Source organism: Ranitomeya variabilis, chromosome 3 (assembly GCF_051348905.1).
Source record: "Ranitomeya variabilis isolate aRanVar5 chromosome 3, aRanVar5.hap1, whole genome shotgun sequence".
Taxonomy (NCBI): Eukaryota; Metazoa; Chordata; class Amphibia; order Anura; family Dendrobatidae; genus Ranitomeya; species Ranitomeya variabilis.
The window spans coordinates 2687415-2705068 of NC_135234.1; the positions used below are offsets into that span (position 1 = coordinate 2687415).

General features: G+C 46.8%; 1 protein-coding gene across 1 annotated transcript in view; it reads left to right on the plus strand.

Annotated features, from left to right (window-relative positions):
* The first annotated feature begins 9779 nt into the window (after positions 1 to 9779).
* PWP2 (PWP2 small subunit processome component) overlaps positions 9780 to 17654 on the plus strand; it is a 46602-nt gene continuing 38727 nt past the window's right edge. Inside the window, exon 1 of the mRNA XM_077293547.1 lies at positions 9780 to 9885. The gene's annotated coding sequence lies outside the window, so the exon portion shown is untranslated. The remainder of the gene's footprint in view (positions 9886 to 17654) is intronic.

A 17654-nucleotide genomic window follows, 5' to 3' on the forward strand; every position in this document is an offset into this window, starting at 1 on the left:
CAGCTCCACCTTGTATTAGACATAGAGGAGGGATCAGATCCACCCTGTATTAGACATAGAGGAGGGATCAGATCCACCCTGTATTAGACATAGAGGAGGGATCAGATCCACCCTGTATTAGACATAGAGGAGGGATCAGATCCACCCTGTATTAGACATAGAGGAGGGATCAGATCCACCTTGTATTAGACATAGAGGAGGGATCAGATCCACCCTGTATTAGACATAGAGGAGGGATCAGATCCACCCTGTATTAGACATAGAGGAGGGATCAGATCCACCCTGTATTAGACATAGAGGGGGGATCAGATCCACCCTGTATTAGACATAGAGGAGGGATTAGATCCACCCTGTATTAGACATAGAGGAGGGATCAGATCCACCCTGTATTAGACATAGAGGAGGGACCAGATCCACCTTGTATTAGACATAGAGGAGGGATCAGATCCACCCTGTATTAGACATAGAGGGATCAGATCCACCCTGTATTAGACATAGGGGAGGGATCAGATCCACCCTGTATTAGACACAGAGGAGGGATCAGATCCACCCTGTATTAGACATAGGGGAGGGATCAGATCCACCCTGTATTAGACATAGAGGAGGGATCAGATCCACCCTGTATTAGACATAGGGGAGGGATCAGATCAACCCTGTATTAGACACAGAGGAGGGATCAGATCCACCCTGTATTAGACATAGAGGAGGGATCAGATCCACCCTGTATTAGACATAGAGGAGGGACCAGATCCACCCTGTATTAGACATAGGGGAGGGATCAGATCCACCCTGTATTAGACATAGAGGAGGGATCAGATCCACCCTGTATTAGACATAGAGGAGGGATCAGATCCACCCTGTATTAGACATAGAGGAGGGATCAGATCCACCCTGTATTAGACATAGAGGAGGGATCAGATCCACCTTGTATTAGACATAGAGGAGGGATCAGATCCACCCTGTATTAGACAAAGAGGAGGGATCAGATCCACCCTGTATTAGACATAGAGGAGGGATCAGATCCACCCTGTATTAGACATAGAGGAGGGATCAGATCCTCCCTGTATTAGACATAGAGGAGGGATCAGATCCACCCTGTATTAGACATAGAGGAGGGATCAGATCCACCCTATATTAGACATAGAGGGATCAGATCCACCCTGTATTAGACATAGGGGAGGGATCAGATCCACCCTGTATTAGACACAGAGGAGGGATCAGATCCACCCTGTATTAGACATAGGGGAGGGATCAGATCCACCCTGTATTAGACATAGAGGAGGGATCAGATCCACCCTGTATTAGACATAGGGGAGGGATCAGATCAACCCTGTATTAGACACAGAGGAGGGATCAGATCCACCCTGTATTAGACATAGAGGAGGGATCAGATCCACCCTGTATTAGACATAGAGGAGGGACCAGATCCACCCTGTATTAGACATAGGGGAGGGATCAGATCCACCCTGTATTAGACATAGAGGAGGGATCAGATCCACCCTGTATTAGACATAGAGGAGGGATCAGATCCACCCTGTATTAGACATAGAGGAGGGATCAGATACACCCTGTATTAGACATAGAGGAGGGACCAGATCCATCCTATATTAGACATAGAGGGATCAGATCCACCCTGTATTAGACATAGGGGAGGGATCAGATCCACCCTGTATTAGACACAGAGGAGGGATCAGATCCACCCTGTATTAGACATAGGGGAGGGATCAGATCCACCCTGTATTAGACATAGAGGAGGGATCAGATCCACCCTGTATTAGACATAGGGGAGGGATCAGATCAACCCTGTATTAGACACAGAGGAGGGATCAGATCCACCCTGTATTAGACATAGAGGAGGGATCAGATCCACCCTGTATTAGACATAGAGGAGGGACCAGATCCACCCTGTATTAGACATAGGGGAGAGATCAGATCCACCCTGTATTAGACACAGAGGAGGGATCAGATCCACCCTGTATTAGACATAGAGGAGGGATCAGATCCACCCTGTATTAGACATAGAGGAGGGACCAGATCCACCCTATATTAGACATAGAGGGATCAGATCCACCCTGTATTAGACATAGGGGAGGGATCAGATCCACCCTGTATTAGACATAGAGGAGGGATCAGATCCACCCTGTATTAGACATAGAGGAGGGACCAGATCCATCCTATATTAGACATAGAGGGATCAGATCCACCCTGTATTAGACATAGGGGAGGGATCAGATCCACCCTGTATTAGACATAGGGGAGGGATCAGATCCACCCTGTATTAGACATAGAGGAGGGATCAGATCCACCCTGTATTAGACATAGGGGAGGGATCAGATCCATCCTGCATTAGACATAGAGGAGGGACCAGATCCACCCTGTATTAGACATAGAGGAGGGATCAGATCCACCCTGTATTAGACATAGAGCAGGGATCAGATCCACCCTGTATTAGACATAGAGGAGGGATCAGATCCACCCTGTATTAGACATAGGGGAGGGATCAGATCCACCCTGTATTAGACAGAGGAGGGATCAGATCCACCCTGTATTAGACATAGAGGAGGGATCAGATCCACCCTGTATTAGACATAGAGGAGGGATCAGATCCACCCTGTATTAGACATAGAGGTGGGATCAGATCCACCCTGTATTAGACATAGAGGAAGGATCAGATCCACCCTGTATTAGACATAGTGGAGGGATCAGTTCCACCTTGTATTAGACATAGAGGAGGGATCAGATCCACCCTGTATTAGACACAGAGGAGGGATCAGATCCACCCTGTATTAGACATAGGGGAGGGATCAGATCCACCCTGTATTAGACATAGAGGAGGGATCAGATCCACCCTATATTAGACATAGGGGAGGGATCAGATCCACCCTGTATTAGACATAGGGGAGGGATCAGATCCACCCTGTATTAGACATAGAGGAGGGATCAGATCCACCCTGTATTAGACATAGAGGAGGGATCAGATCCACCCTGTATTAGACACAGAGGAGGGATCAGATCCACCCTGTATTAGACATAGAGGAGGGATCAGATCCACCCTGTATTAGACATAGAGGAGGGATCAGATCCACCCTGTATTAGACATAGAGGAGGGATCAGATCCACCCTGTATTAGACATAGAGGAGGGATCAGATCCACCCTGTATTAGACATAGAGGAGGGATCAGATCCACCCTGTATTAGACATAGAGGAGGGATCAGATCCACCCTGTATTAGACATAGAGGAGGGATCAGATCCACCCTGTATTAGACATAGAGGAGGGATCAGATCCACCTGTATTAGACACAGAGAAGGGATCAGATCCACCCTGTATTAGAGATAGAGGAGGGATCAGATCCACCCTGTATTAGACATAGGGGAGGGATCAGATCCACCCTGTATTAGACATAGGGGAGGGATCAGATCCACCCTGTATTAGACATAGAGGAGGGATCAGATCCACCCTATATTATACATAGAGGAGGGATCAGATCCACCCTGTATTAGACACAGAGGAGGGATCAGATCCACCCTGTATTAGACATAGAGGAGGGATCAGATCCACCTGTATTAGACACAGAGAAGGGATCAGATCCACCCTGTATTAGAGATAGAGGAGGGATCAGATCCACCCTGTATTAGACATAGAGGAGGGATCAGATCCACCCTGTATTAGATATAGGGGAGGGATCAGATCCACCCTGTATTAGACATAGGGGAGGGATCAGATCCACCCTGTATTACACATAGAGGAGGGATCAGATCCACCCTGTATTAGACATAGGGGAGGGATCAGATCCACCCTGTATTAGACACAGCGGAGGGATCAGATCCACCCTGTATTAGACATAGAGGAGGGATCAGATCCACCCTGTATTAGACATAGAGGAGGGATCAGATCCACCTGTATTAGACACAGAGGAGGGATCAGATCCACCCTGTATTAGACACAGCGGAGGGATCAGATCCACCCTGTATTAGACATAGAGGAGGGATCAGATCCATCCTGTATTAGACATAGAGGAGGGATCAGATCCATCCTGTATTAGACATAGGGGAGGGATCAGATCCACCCTGTATTAGACATAGGGGAGGGATCAGATCCACCCTGTATTAGACATAGAGGAGGGATCAGATCCACCCTGTATTAGACATAGGGGAGGGATCAGATCCATCCTGCATTAGACATAGAGGAGGGACCAGATCCACCCTGTATTAGACATAGAGGAGGGATCAGATCCACCCTGTATTAGACATAGAGCAGGGATCAGATCCACCCTGTATTAGACATAGAGGAGGGATCAGATCCACCCTGTATTAGACATAGGGGAGGGATCAGATCCACCCTGTATTAGACAGAGGAGGGATCAGATCCACCCTGTATTAGACATAGAGGAGGGATCAGATCCACCCTGTATTAGACATAGAGGAGGGATCAGATCCACCCTGTATTAGACATAGAGGTGGGATCAGATCCACCCTGTATTAGACATAGAGGAAGGATCAGATCCACCCTGTATTAGACATAGTGGAGGGATCAGTTCCACCTTGTATTAGACATAGAGGAGGGATCAGATCCACCCTGTATTAGACACAGAGGAGGGATCAGATCCACCCTGTATTAGACATAGGGGAGGGATCAGATCCACCCTGTATTAGACATAGAGGAGGGATCAGATCCACCCTATATTAGACATAGGGGAGGGATCAGATCCACCCTGTATTAGACATAGGGGAGGGATCAGATCCACCCTGTATTAGACATAGAGGAGGGATCAGATCCACCCTGTATTAGACATAGAGGAGGGATCAGATCCACCCTGTATTAGACACAGAGGAGGGATCAGATCCACCCTGTATTAGACATAGAGGAGGGATCAGATCCACCCTGTATTAGACATAGAGGAGGGATCAGATCCACCCTGTATTAGACATAGAGGAGGGATCAGATCCACCCTGTATTACACATAGAGGAGGGATCAGATCCACCCTGTATTAGACATAGAGGAGGGATCAGATCCACCCTGTATTAGACATAGAGGAGGGATCAGATCCACCCTGTATTAGACATAGAGGAGGGATCAGATCCACCCTGTATTAGACACAGAGGAGGGATCAGATCCATCCTGTATTAGACATAGAGGAGGGATCAGATCCACCCTATATTATACATAGAGGAGGGATCAGATCCACCCTGTATTAGACACAGAGGAGGGATCAGATCCACCCTGTATTAGACATAGAGGAGGGATCAGATCCACCTGTATTAGACACAGAGAAGGGATCAGATCCACCCTGTATTAGAGATAGAGGAGGGATCAGATCCACCCTGTATTAGACATAGAGGAGGGATCAGATCCACCCTGTATTAGATATAGGGGAGGGATCAGATCCACCCTGTATTAGACATAGGGGAGGGATCAGATCCACCCTGTATTACACATAGAGGAGGGATCAGATCCACCCTGTATTAGACATAGAGGAGGGGTCAGATCCACCCTGTATTAGATATAGGGGAGGGATCAGATCCACCCTGTATTAGACATAGGGGAGGGATCAGATCCACCCTGTATTACACATAGAGGAGGGATCAGATCCACCCTGTATTAGACATAGAGGAGGGGTCAGATCCACCCTGTATTAGATATAGGGGAGGGATCAGATCCACCCTGTATTAGACATAGGGGAGGGATCAGATCCACCCTGTATTACACATAGAGGAGGGATCAGATCCACCCTGTATTAGACATAGAGGAGGGGTCAGATCCACCCTGTATTAGATATAGGGGAGGGATCAGATCCACCCTGTATTAGACATAAGGGAGGGATCAGATCCACCCTGTATTACACATAGAGGAGGGATCAGATCCACCCTGTATTAGACATAGAGGAGGGGTCAGATCCACCCTGTATTAGATATAGGGGAGGGATCAGATCCACCCTGTATTAGACATAGAGGAGGGATCAGATCCATCCTGTATTAGACACAGAGGAGGGATCAGATCCACCCTGTATTAGACATAGGGGAGGGATCAGATCCACCCTGTATTAGACACAGAGGAGGGATCAGATCCACCCTGTATTAGACATAGAGAAGGGATCAGATCCACCCTGTATTACACATAAAAAAGGGATCAGATCCATCCTGTATTAGACATAGGGGAGGGGTCAGATCCACCCTGTATTAGACATAGAGGAGGGATCAGATCCACCCTGTATTAGACATAGGGGAGGGATCAGATCCACCCTGTATTATACATAGAGGAGGGGTCAGATCCACCCTGTATTAGACATAGAGGAGGGATCAGATCCACCCTGTATTAGACATAGAGGAGGGATCAGATCCACCCTGTATTAGACATAGAGGAGGGATCAGATCCACCCTGTATTAGACATAGAGGAGGGATCAGATCCACCCTATATTAGACATAGAGGAGGGATCAGATCCACCCTGTATTAGACATAGAGGAGGGATCAGATCCACCCTGTATTAGACATAGAGGAGGGGTCAGATCCACCCTGTATTAGACATAGAGGAGGGATCAGATCCACCCTGTATTATACATAGAGGAGGGATCAGATCCACCTTATATTGGACATATCGGAGGGATCAGATCCACCCTGTATTATACATAGAGGAGGGATCAGATCCATCCTGTATTAGACATAGAGGGATCAGATCCACCCTGTATTACACATAAAATAGGGATCAGATCCATCCTGTATTATACATAGAGGAGGGATCAGATCCACCCTGTATTAGACATAGAAGAGGGATCCGATCCACCCTGTATTACACATAAAAAAGGGATCAGATCCATCCTGTATTAGACATAGAGGAGGGATCAGATCCACCCTGTATTAGACATAGAGGAGGGATCAGATCCACCCTGTATTAGACATAGAGAAGGGATCAGATCCACCCTGTATTACACATAAAATAGGGATCAGATCCATCCTGTATTAGACATAGAGGAGGGATCAGATCCACCCTGTATTAGACATAGAGGAGGGATCAGATCCACCCTGTATTAGACATAGAGGAGGGATCAGATCCATCCTGTATTACACATAAAAAAGGGATCAGATCCATCCTGTATTATACATAGAGGGATCAGATCCACCCTGTATTACACATAAAATAGGGATCAGATCCACCCTGTATTAGACATAGAGGGATCAGATCCACCCTGTATTAGACATAGAGGAGGGATCAGATCCACCCTGTATTAGACATAGAGAAGGGATCAGATCCACCCTGTATTACACATAAAATAGGGATCAGATCCATCCTGTATTATACATAGAGGAGGGATCAGATCCACCCTGTATTAGACATAGAGGAGGGATCAGATCCACCTTGTATTAGACATAGAGGAGGGATCAGATCCACCCTGTATTAGACATAGAGGAGGGATCAGATCCACCCTGTATTAGACATAGAGGAGGGATCAGATCCACCCTGTATTACACATAAAATAGGGATCAGATCCATCCTGTATTATACATAGAGGAGGGATCAGATCCACCCTGTATTAGACATAGAAGAGGGATCCGATCCACCCTGTATTACACATAAAAAAGGGATCAGATCCATCCTGTATTAGACATAGAGGAGGGATCAGATCCACCCTGTATTAGACATAGAGGAGGGATCAGATCCACCCTGTATTAGACATAGAGAAGGGATCAGATCCACCCTGTATTACACATAAAATAGGGATCAGATCCATCCTGTATTAGACATAGAGGAGGGATCAGATCCACCCTGTATTAGACATAGAGGAGGGATCAGATCCACCCTGTATTAGACATAGAGGAGGGATCAGATCCATCCTGTATTACACATAAAAAAGGGATCAGATCCATCCTGTATTATACATAGAGGGATCAGATCCACCCTGTATTACACATAAAATAGGGATCAGATCCACCCTGTATTAGACATAGAGGGATCAGATCCACCCTGTATTAGACATAGAGGAGGGATCAGATCCACCCTGTATTAGACATAGAGGAGGGATCAGATCCACCCTGTATTAGACATAGAGGAGGGATCAGATCCATCCTGTATTAGACATAGAGGAGGGATCAGATCCATCCTGTATTAGATATAGAGGAGGGATCAGATCCACCCTGTATTAGACATAGAGGAGGGATCAGATCCATCCTGTATTAGACATAGAGGAGGGATCAGATCCACCCTGTATTAGACATAGAGGAGGGATCAGATCCATTCTGTATTAGACATAGAGGAGGGATCAGATCCATCCTGTATTAGACATAGAGGAGGGATCAGATCCACCCTGTATTAGACATAGAGGAGGGATCAGATCCATCCTGTATTAGACATAGAGGAGGGATCAGATCCACCCTGTATTAGACATAGAGGAGGGATCAGATCCATTCTGTATTAGACATAGGGGAGGGATCAGATCCACCCTGTATTAGACATAGAGAAGGGATCAGATCCATCCTGTATTATACATAGAGGAGGGATCAGATCCACCCTGTATTACACATAGAGGAGGGATCAGATCCACCCTGTATTAGACATAGAGGAGGGATCAGATCCATCCTGTATTAGACATAGAGGAGGGATCAGATCAAACCCTGTATTAGACATAGGGGAGGGATCAGATCCACCCTGTATTATACATAGAGAAGGGATCAGATCCATCCTGTATTATACATAGAGGGATCAGATCCACCCTGTATTAGACATAGAGGAGGGATCAGATCCACCCTGTATTAGACATAGAGGAGGGATCAGATCCACCCTGTATTAGACATAGAGGAGGGATCAGATCCACCCTGTATTAGACATAGAGGAGGGATCAGATCCACCTTGTATTAGACATAGAGGAGGGATCAGATCCACCCTGTATTAGACATAGAGGAGGGATCAGATCCACCCTGTATTAGACATAGAGGAGGGATCAGATCCACCCTGTATTAGACATAGAGGAGGGATCAGATCCACCCTGTATTAGACATAGGGGAGGGATCAGATCCATTCTGTATTAGACATAGAGGAGGGATCAGATCCACCCTGTATTAGACATAGAGGAGGGATCAGATCCACCCTGTATTAGACATAGAGGAGGGATCAGATCCACCCTGTATTAGACATAGGGGAGGGGTCAGATCCACCCTGTATTAGACATAGGGGAGGGGTCAGATCCACCCTGTATTAGACATAGAGGAGGGATCAGATCCACCCTGTATTAGACATAGAGGAGGGGTCAGATCCACCCTGTATTAGACATAGAGGAGGGATCAGATCCACCCTGTATTAGACATAGAGGAGGGGTCAGATCCACCCTGTATTAGACATAGGGGAGGGATCAGATCCACCCTGTATTAGACATAGAGGAGGGATCAGATCCACCCTGTATTACACAGAGGAGGGATCAGATCCACCCTGTATTAGACATAGAGGAGGGATCAGATCCACCCTGTATTAGACATAGAGGAGGGATCAGATCCACCCTGTATTAGACATAGGGGAGGGGTCAGATCCACCCTGTATTAGACATAGGGGAGGGGTCAGATCCACCCTGTATTAGACATAGAGGAGGGATCAGATCCACCCTGTATTAGACATAGAGGAGGGATCAGATCCACCCTGTATTAGACATAGAGGAGGGATCAGATCCACCCTGTATTAGACATAGAGGAGGGAATGGTCCTGACTCACTAGGGGCCGGTACAGCGGTATACTGAGTCTCGGACCAGTCACATTAGCTGCAGGCGGACTGCACGTCACCTGACTAACTCTTCGCTCCGCCCAGCAGTCACGTGATGATTCTCCTTTAAGCGGCGGAAGTAGAATAAAAGATCCGGAATTGACGTCACAGGGCGGAAGTAGCGCTGGACACGTGGGTCACATACGGGAACGGTTGTGGCTAAATCCCAGTCGGCTAAAGGCCCAGGTCCCTCTGTGCACTGGGATTTCGCTTTCTCACACAGAGTGGGCTATTTCCCAGTCGGCAGAGGGACCAGGTCCTTTAGTGACTTGGATTTCGCCTGCTCTATATAAGATGCTAAATCCCAGCAGATAGAAGGACCCTCATTGTATATAGATAGATATGAATCCTGTCATGTGATTTTTTGCAGTAATATTGAGCTGCAGCCTGGATATGACATCTGATTACACATTTATTTATATGTGACAATTATACACACGAATTTTCCCCTTAATCCCAGTGTGTACAATATTCTGCGCCAATCTCATCCGTGTCCCGTTTTATTTACTGGTGATCATTTTTGTAGATCACACAACCACAGATTTTTTTCCATGCATGCACCTAGGAGTGTTTTAACCCTCGGGCGATTTTCCGTTTTTTTTTTTTTTTAATTTCCTTCCCATAACTTATTTTTCCATCCACATCGCCATTGGGATTTTTTTGTTATTTTGGCGGGACGTTCTTATTGATACCATTTTGGTGCGGATACCATGTTTTGATCACCTCTTATTTCATTTTATTGCAATGTTGCGGCGACCAAAAAAAACGTAATTATGGCGTTTTTTTTCTCGTTATGCCGTTTGCTGATCAGATTATTTTACATTTTGATTGGTCAGACCTTTCTGATCACGTCAATTCCAAATTTATTTATTTTTTTAAATGGAGCAAAAGCGATATTTTTTTTTCTGATATTTTTATGATATATGATGTAAGGCTACGTTCACATTTGCGGTCCGCGCCGCAGCGTCGGGCGCCGCAGCGGCGCCACATGCGTCATGCGCAGGGCCGTTTCTTCAACAGGGCGGGCAGGGCGGCCACACGGGGCGCCGTGGGGCCGGGGGGCGCAGGAGAGGCCTCGGGCCCCGGTGGTCCCCTGCCCGCTGCTGCTGCTGTTTAAGGGCTGTCAGGGGCGCGGATGCCGCGCTCAGTGCTGAGCGCGGGCGCGCCCTGCCCGAACTCAGCTGCAAATCTGACAGCTGAGCGGTCAGATCATCGCCTCGCGTCGCCGCGCCCCCCCCCCGCACCGCACATAATGGTTGCGGCCACCTCGGCGCCGCCACTCACCCATACCTCCCAACCGTCCCGATTTCAGCGGGACAGTCCCGCTTTGGCACCGGGGTCCCGCTGTCCCGCTTCGGGCATTTAAAATCCCGAATTTGCGGCCGCCGGTGAAGCCCCGCCCACTTCCGGGACGTAGAGAGAGCCTGTTTTTTTTTTTTTTTATATAAAAGCTGCCTCCTGACCGCCCGCGCAACACCCCCCCCCCCTCCCGCCCCCTGTGCGGCGCTGCCACGCTGAAGGAGAGAGCCTGCAGCAATCAAGAAGAAAGGTCAGCGATTCACTACCTCTGGCTGTGTGTGCACGGAGCTCCGGCTTCTGCTCTTAGCTGCTATCCCGGCAGAGAAGGAGAGACGGGGGAGGTGCCGGGATAGTGCAGAGCTGTGAGCAGGAGACTGAAGACTTCAGCAGAGAGCTGCACATGGACATCAGCCGCCCCTGCATCACAGAGGAGATTGTGTGTGTGTGAATTGATGTGTGTGATGGCTGCGTGTGTGTGTGTGTGATGGCTGGGTGTGTGTGTGTGATGGCTGTGTGTGTGTGATGGCTGCGTGTGTGTGTGTGTGATGGCTGCGTGTGTGTGATGGCTGCGTGTGTGTGTGTGATGGCTGTGTGTGTGTGATGGCTGCGTGTGTGTGTGTGTGATGGCTGCGTGTGTGTGTGTGTGATGGCTGCGTGTGTGTGTGTGATGGCTGCGTGTGTGTGTGATGGCTGCGTGTGTGTGTGTGATGGCTGCGTGTGTGTGTGTGATGGCTGCGTGTGTGTGTGATGGCTGCATGTGTGATGGCTGCGCGTGTGTGTGTGTGTGTGATGGCTGCGTGTGTGTGTGTGATGGCTGTGTGTGTGATGGCTGCGTGTGTGTGTGATGGCTGCGTGTGTGTGTGTGATGGCTGCGTGTGTGTGATGGCTGCGTGTGTGTGATGGCTGCGTGTGTGTGATGGCTGCGTGTGTGTGATGGCTGCGTGTGTGTGTGATGGCTGTGTGTGTGTGATGGCTGCGTGTGTGTGATGGCTGTGTGTGTGTGATGGCTGTGTGTGTGTGATGGCTGTGTGTGTGTGATGGCTGTGTGTGTGTGATGGCTGTGTGTGTGTGATGGCTGCGTGTGTGTGATGGCTGCGTGTGTGTGTGATGGCTGCGTGTGTGTGTGTGTGTGATGGCTGCGTGTGTGATGTCTGCGTGTGTGTGTGATGGCTGCATGTGTGTGTGATGGCTGCGTGTGTGTGTGTGTGTGATGGCTGCGTGTGTGTGTGTGATGGCTGCGTGTGTGTGTGTGTGATGGCTGCGTGTGTGTGTGTGTGATGGCTGCGTGTGTGTGTGATGGCTGCGTGTGTGATGCATTTGTGTCAAAGCTGCATGTGTTTGTGAGCTGCGTGCGTGTGAGCTGCGTGCCTGTGTGTGAGCTGCGTGCCTGTATGTCATTATACAGTATGGAGCATCATGTGTGGTCATTATACAATATGGAGCATCATGTGCGGTCATTATACAGTATGGAGCATCATGTGCGGTCATTATACAGTATGGAGCATTATGTGTGGCCATTATACAGTATGGAGCATCATGTGCGGTCATTATACAGTATGGAGCATCATGTGCGGTCATTATACAATATGGAGCATCATGTGCGGTCATTGTACAGTATGGAGCATCATGTGCGGTCATTATACAGTATGGAGCATCATGTGCGGTCATTATACAGTATGGAGCATCATGTGTGGCCATTATACAGTATGGAGCATCATGTGCGGCCATTATACAGTATGGAGCATCATGTGTGGCCATTATACAGTATGGAGCATCATGTGCGGCCATTATACAGTATGGAGCATCATGTGCGGTCATTATACAGTCTGGAGCATCATGTGCGGTCATTATACAGTCTGGAGCATCATGTGCGGTCATTATACAGTCTGGAGCATCATGTGCGGTCATTATACAGTCTGGAGCATCATGTGCGGTCATTATACAGTCTGGAGCATCATGTGCGGTCATTATACAGTCTGGAGCATCATGTGCGGTCATTATACAGTATGGAGCATCATTTGCGGTCATACAGTATGGAGCATCATGTGCGGTCATTATACAGTATGGAGCATCATGTGCGGTCATTATACAGTATGGAGCATCATGTGGGGTCATTATACAGTATGGAGCATCATGTGCGGTCATTATACAGTCTGGAGCATCATGTGCGGTCATTATACAGTATGGAGCATCATTTGCGGTCATACAGTATGGAGCATCATGTGCGGTCATTATACAGTATGGAGCATCATGTGCGGTCATTATACAGTATGGAGCATCATGTGGGGTCATTATACAGTATGGAGCATCATGTGCGGTCATTATACAGTCTGGAGCATCATGTGCGGTCATTATACAGTATGGAGCATCATTTGCGGTCATACAGTATGGAGCATCATGTGTGTTCATTATACAGTATGGAGCATCATGTGCGGCCATTATACAGTATGGAGCATCATGTGGGGTCATTATACAGTATGGAGCATCATGTGCGGTCATTATACAGTATGGAGCATCATGTGCGGTCATACAGTATGGAGCATCATGTGTGTTCATTATACAGTATGGAGCATCATGTGTGGCCATTATACAGTATGGAGCGTCATGTGTGTTCATTATACAGTATGGAGCATCATGTGTGGCCATTATACAGTATGGGGCACTGTGTGGCCATATTTTTTTGTTTATAATTATTGTATATGAAACAGTGTGATCGGCAGTGCTAAATGGGTGTGGTTGGGATGTGGATATGGGTGTGACTAATTATGAATGGGTGTGGTCAGAGGCGTGGCCTAAAATTTGCCGCGGCGCGCAAAGCGCGCCGCAAACTTTGTCCCTCTTTCCCATCTTCAAAAGTTGGGAGGTATGACTCACCTCCGCTCCGCGCTGGATGAACAGCGAGAATGAACAGCCAGGATGAGGCAGCTCGGCCACTCCCACACTGATAGCAGGGGCGCCGCGCTCTCGGCTGAGCACGGGCGCTCCCTGAGACAGTGATCAAAGAGCTAAGCACACACACTATCACTGTCAGACTAGGCTGCCTGGCTGTTGCCAATTTCAATGCTGGACAGGACAGGCTGCAGTCTAGTCTGACAGTGGTAGCAGTATAGCAAAAATGCCCACCCCCTGCCTATGGATTAGTCCTTCCCTTCCCAGCAGCCCCATTTAGCAGTCTGAGCGCGCTCAGACTCAGAGGGCAGAGGGCACTGACACACTGAACAGGTGAGGGGGTCTGAGGGATGGGATGGGTTGGGCTAGCCTTTTTTTTTGGATGGGGACCCCCACACCTGCCCCCCCCCCAACCACCCTTGGGGCATGCTGATTTGGCATGCCCCACAGCATGAAACCCGGGAGGGGGCCCAGCTGACTTACCTCATCTTTGGCAGTCTGGTGGCATCCTCACCCAGGCGAGAAGTGTTGGAAAGAGTTATGGCAGTAACTGTATACCTGGCAACCAATAATTTAGCTTTTCGAGGATCGTCAAATACATTGTTTACACCAAATAATGGACATTTCCTTGGGCTTATAGAGCTTCTTGGAAAATTTGAACCAGTAATGAGAGATCATTTAAAACGAATTACTTCCCAGGAAATCCATACACATTACTGTGGAAATTTAATTCAAAATGAAATTATCTGCTTGATGGCCTCTCAGGTGAAGAAATGTATTCTAGAAAAAGCCAAAAGATCTAAGTATTTTTCAATAATGTTGGACTGCACACAAGATGCAGGTCACACTGAACAGTTGTCATACACCTTAAGATTTGTTGATATAGATGATGATCACGTAGCAATAAAGGAACATTTTATTGGCTATCGTCCTGCTACTGATACATCTGGGGAAAGTCTCGCCAATCTCCTTTTAGAAGAGATTAGTAAATGTGACCTGGAATTAGAAAATGAACTGGCAGAAAAGCTGAATTATTCGGAAGCTATTAATGCTTTTGCAGCGGCTAAATCTAGAAGAGTCAGTTTCTCATAAATCTGCAACCTACAATTTTTAGGATCTGTTTCCAAAATAATTAATAGATATTATTTACCTACAACTTTGTTCTCACCGTTAATAATTAGCATACTTGTCCCTTTTCCCCAAGTTCTATATAAGTTAAAGGCAAATTATAATTTATTAAAAAAAGGGAAGATACAAGCCTGCTCTCTATTTATTACTCAAGCCCACAAAAATAATGTTTATTATTTTCGGTGCCGGGGGGGGGGGGGGGGGGGGGGGAGAAATTTCCTACTCTCGCCCTGTGTCATTTTTGGGCTAGAAACTGCCCTGGTCATGCGCCCCTATATTTAACATGGGGGCGCATGGACATGCGTTGTGCTGCGTTTTGCGCCGCATGGCCGCAAGCGTTGGATGCAAGAAACGCTTCAAGTTGCATTTTTTTTGCGTCCAACTTTCGGCCAAAAAGGACACATGCGGCACAAAACGCAGCGTTTTAGCGTGCGTTTTGCCGCGTTTTTGTTTGCGTTGTGCGCTGCGGCGCACAACGCAAATGTGAACGTAGCCTAACTGCATCATGTGTTGTGAAGGGGTCAATACTATAATTATTGGCCAAATGGACCAGGTCCTTCTGCCGACTTGGAAATAGCCCACTCTGTGTGAGAAAGCTAAATCCCAGTCGGCTAAAGGCCCAGGTCCTTCTGTGCACTGGGATTTAGCTTTCTCACACAGTCGGCTATTTCCTGGTTGCAGAGGGACCTGGTCCTTTAGCCGACTTGGATTTAGCCTGCTCTATATAAGAATGCTAAATCCCAGCAGATAGAAGGACCCTTATTGTATATAGATATATATGAATCTTGTCTTGTGATTTTTTGCAGTAATATTGAGCTGCAGCCTGGATATGACATCTGATTACACATTTATTTATATGTGACAATTATACGCAAGAATTTTCCCCGTAATCCCAGTGTGTACAATATTCTGCACCAATCTCATCCGCGTCCCGTTTTATTTGCTGGTGATCATTTTTGTAGATCACACAACCACAGATTTTTTCCATGCATGCACCTAGGAGTGTTTTAACCCTCGGGCGATTTTCCGTTTTTTTTTCTTCCCATAACTTATTTATTTTTCCATCCACATCGCCGTTGTGAATTTTTTTTATTTTGGCGGGACGTTCTTATTGATACCATTTTGGCGCGGATACCATGTTTTGATCACCTCTTATTTCATTTTATTACAATGTTGTGGTGACCAAAAAAAAGTAATTATGGCATTTCTAGTTTTTTTCTCGTTATGCCGTTTGCTGATCAGATTATTTTACATTTTGATTGGTCAGACCTTTCTGATCACGTCAATTCCAAATTTATTTTTTTTTAAATGGAGCAAACGCGATATTTCTTTTTCTGATATTTTTATGATATATGATGTAACTGCATCATGCGTTGTGAAGGGGTTAATACTATAATTATTGGCCAAATGGACCAGGTCCTTCGGCCGACTTGGATTTAGCCTGCTCTCTGTGAGAAAGCTAAATCCAACTGGGATAAAGGACCAGGTCCCTCTGAGTGTTTTATTACTAGACCTAGCAGGCTGAAGGACCAGGTCCTTCTGCCAACTTGGATTTAGCCTGCTCACTGTGAGAAAGCTAAATCCCAGTGGGATAAAGGACCAGGTCCCTTGGAGTGGTTTAATACCAGACTTAGTAAGCTAAAACACCAGGTCCTTCTGCCCACTTAGATTTAGCTTGCTGTATATAACAAAGTCTAGTGGGCAGCGCAGTCCAACAGAGATTCATCAATGTGATGCACTGTAATGATTCCACTAGTTCACTGTCGGACTTCCGTACTGTAGTGCCCCTGTGTCACGCTGGGGGCAGTCCGGCAATCCAACCTACTACAATGTTTCCGCCAGGTTATGCATATTGCCGGTCACTGTGCTCCTTGAGTTCACCTCAAGTGACAGTTGACAGCTCAGAGGGTCTGTGATAACCACAAACTGTCATCTCCAGTGACCTCAGAGGTGGCGGCTTCCATGCCCCCCTTAGTGTGTGTACGCCGGATACGGGGAGGGGTCACGTTTTATGATGTCACTGTGGCTTCTGTATGTATTGGAGCAGGGGATCGTCTTGGGACCTTGATGATGATGATAAATGGGTGAAAGAGGGTGTCTGTTTTTATATTTTAATTACCGTACATGTTTTTAATGTGTTTCTTTATTTTTACTTACAGTGTTAGTAAACGGGGTGTTTCATAGACACCTCTCTATTACTAACCCTGGGCTTGATGTCAGCTGTGATTTTTGACAAATCACAGTTGTAATTATACTTACAGCCCTGGCAAAAATTAAGAGACCACTGCAAAATGTCCAGTTTGTCTGATTTTTCTCTTTCTAGGTATATTTTTGAGTAAAATGTAAATTGTTCTTTTATTCTATAAACGTCTGACATGTCTCAGAATTTTCAAGAAATAAATTTAGTATTTTTTTCTAACAAAGAAAAATGGTCAAAATTAAAAAAAAACAGTGCTTTCAGACCTCAAATAATGCAAAGAAAACAAGTTCATAATCATTTAGAAACAACAGTACTAATTTTTTAACTCAGGAAGAGTTCAGAAATAGTGATGAGTGAACGTGCTCGCCACTACTCGTTACTCGCCCGAGTATC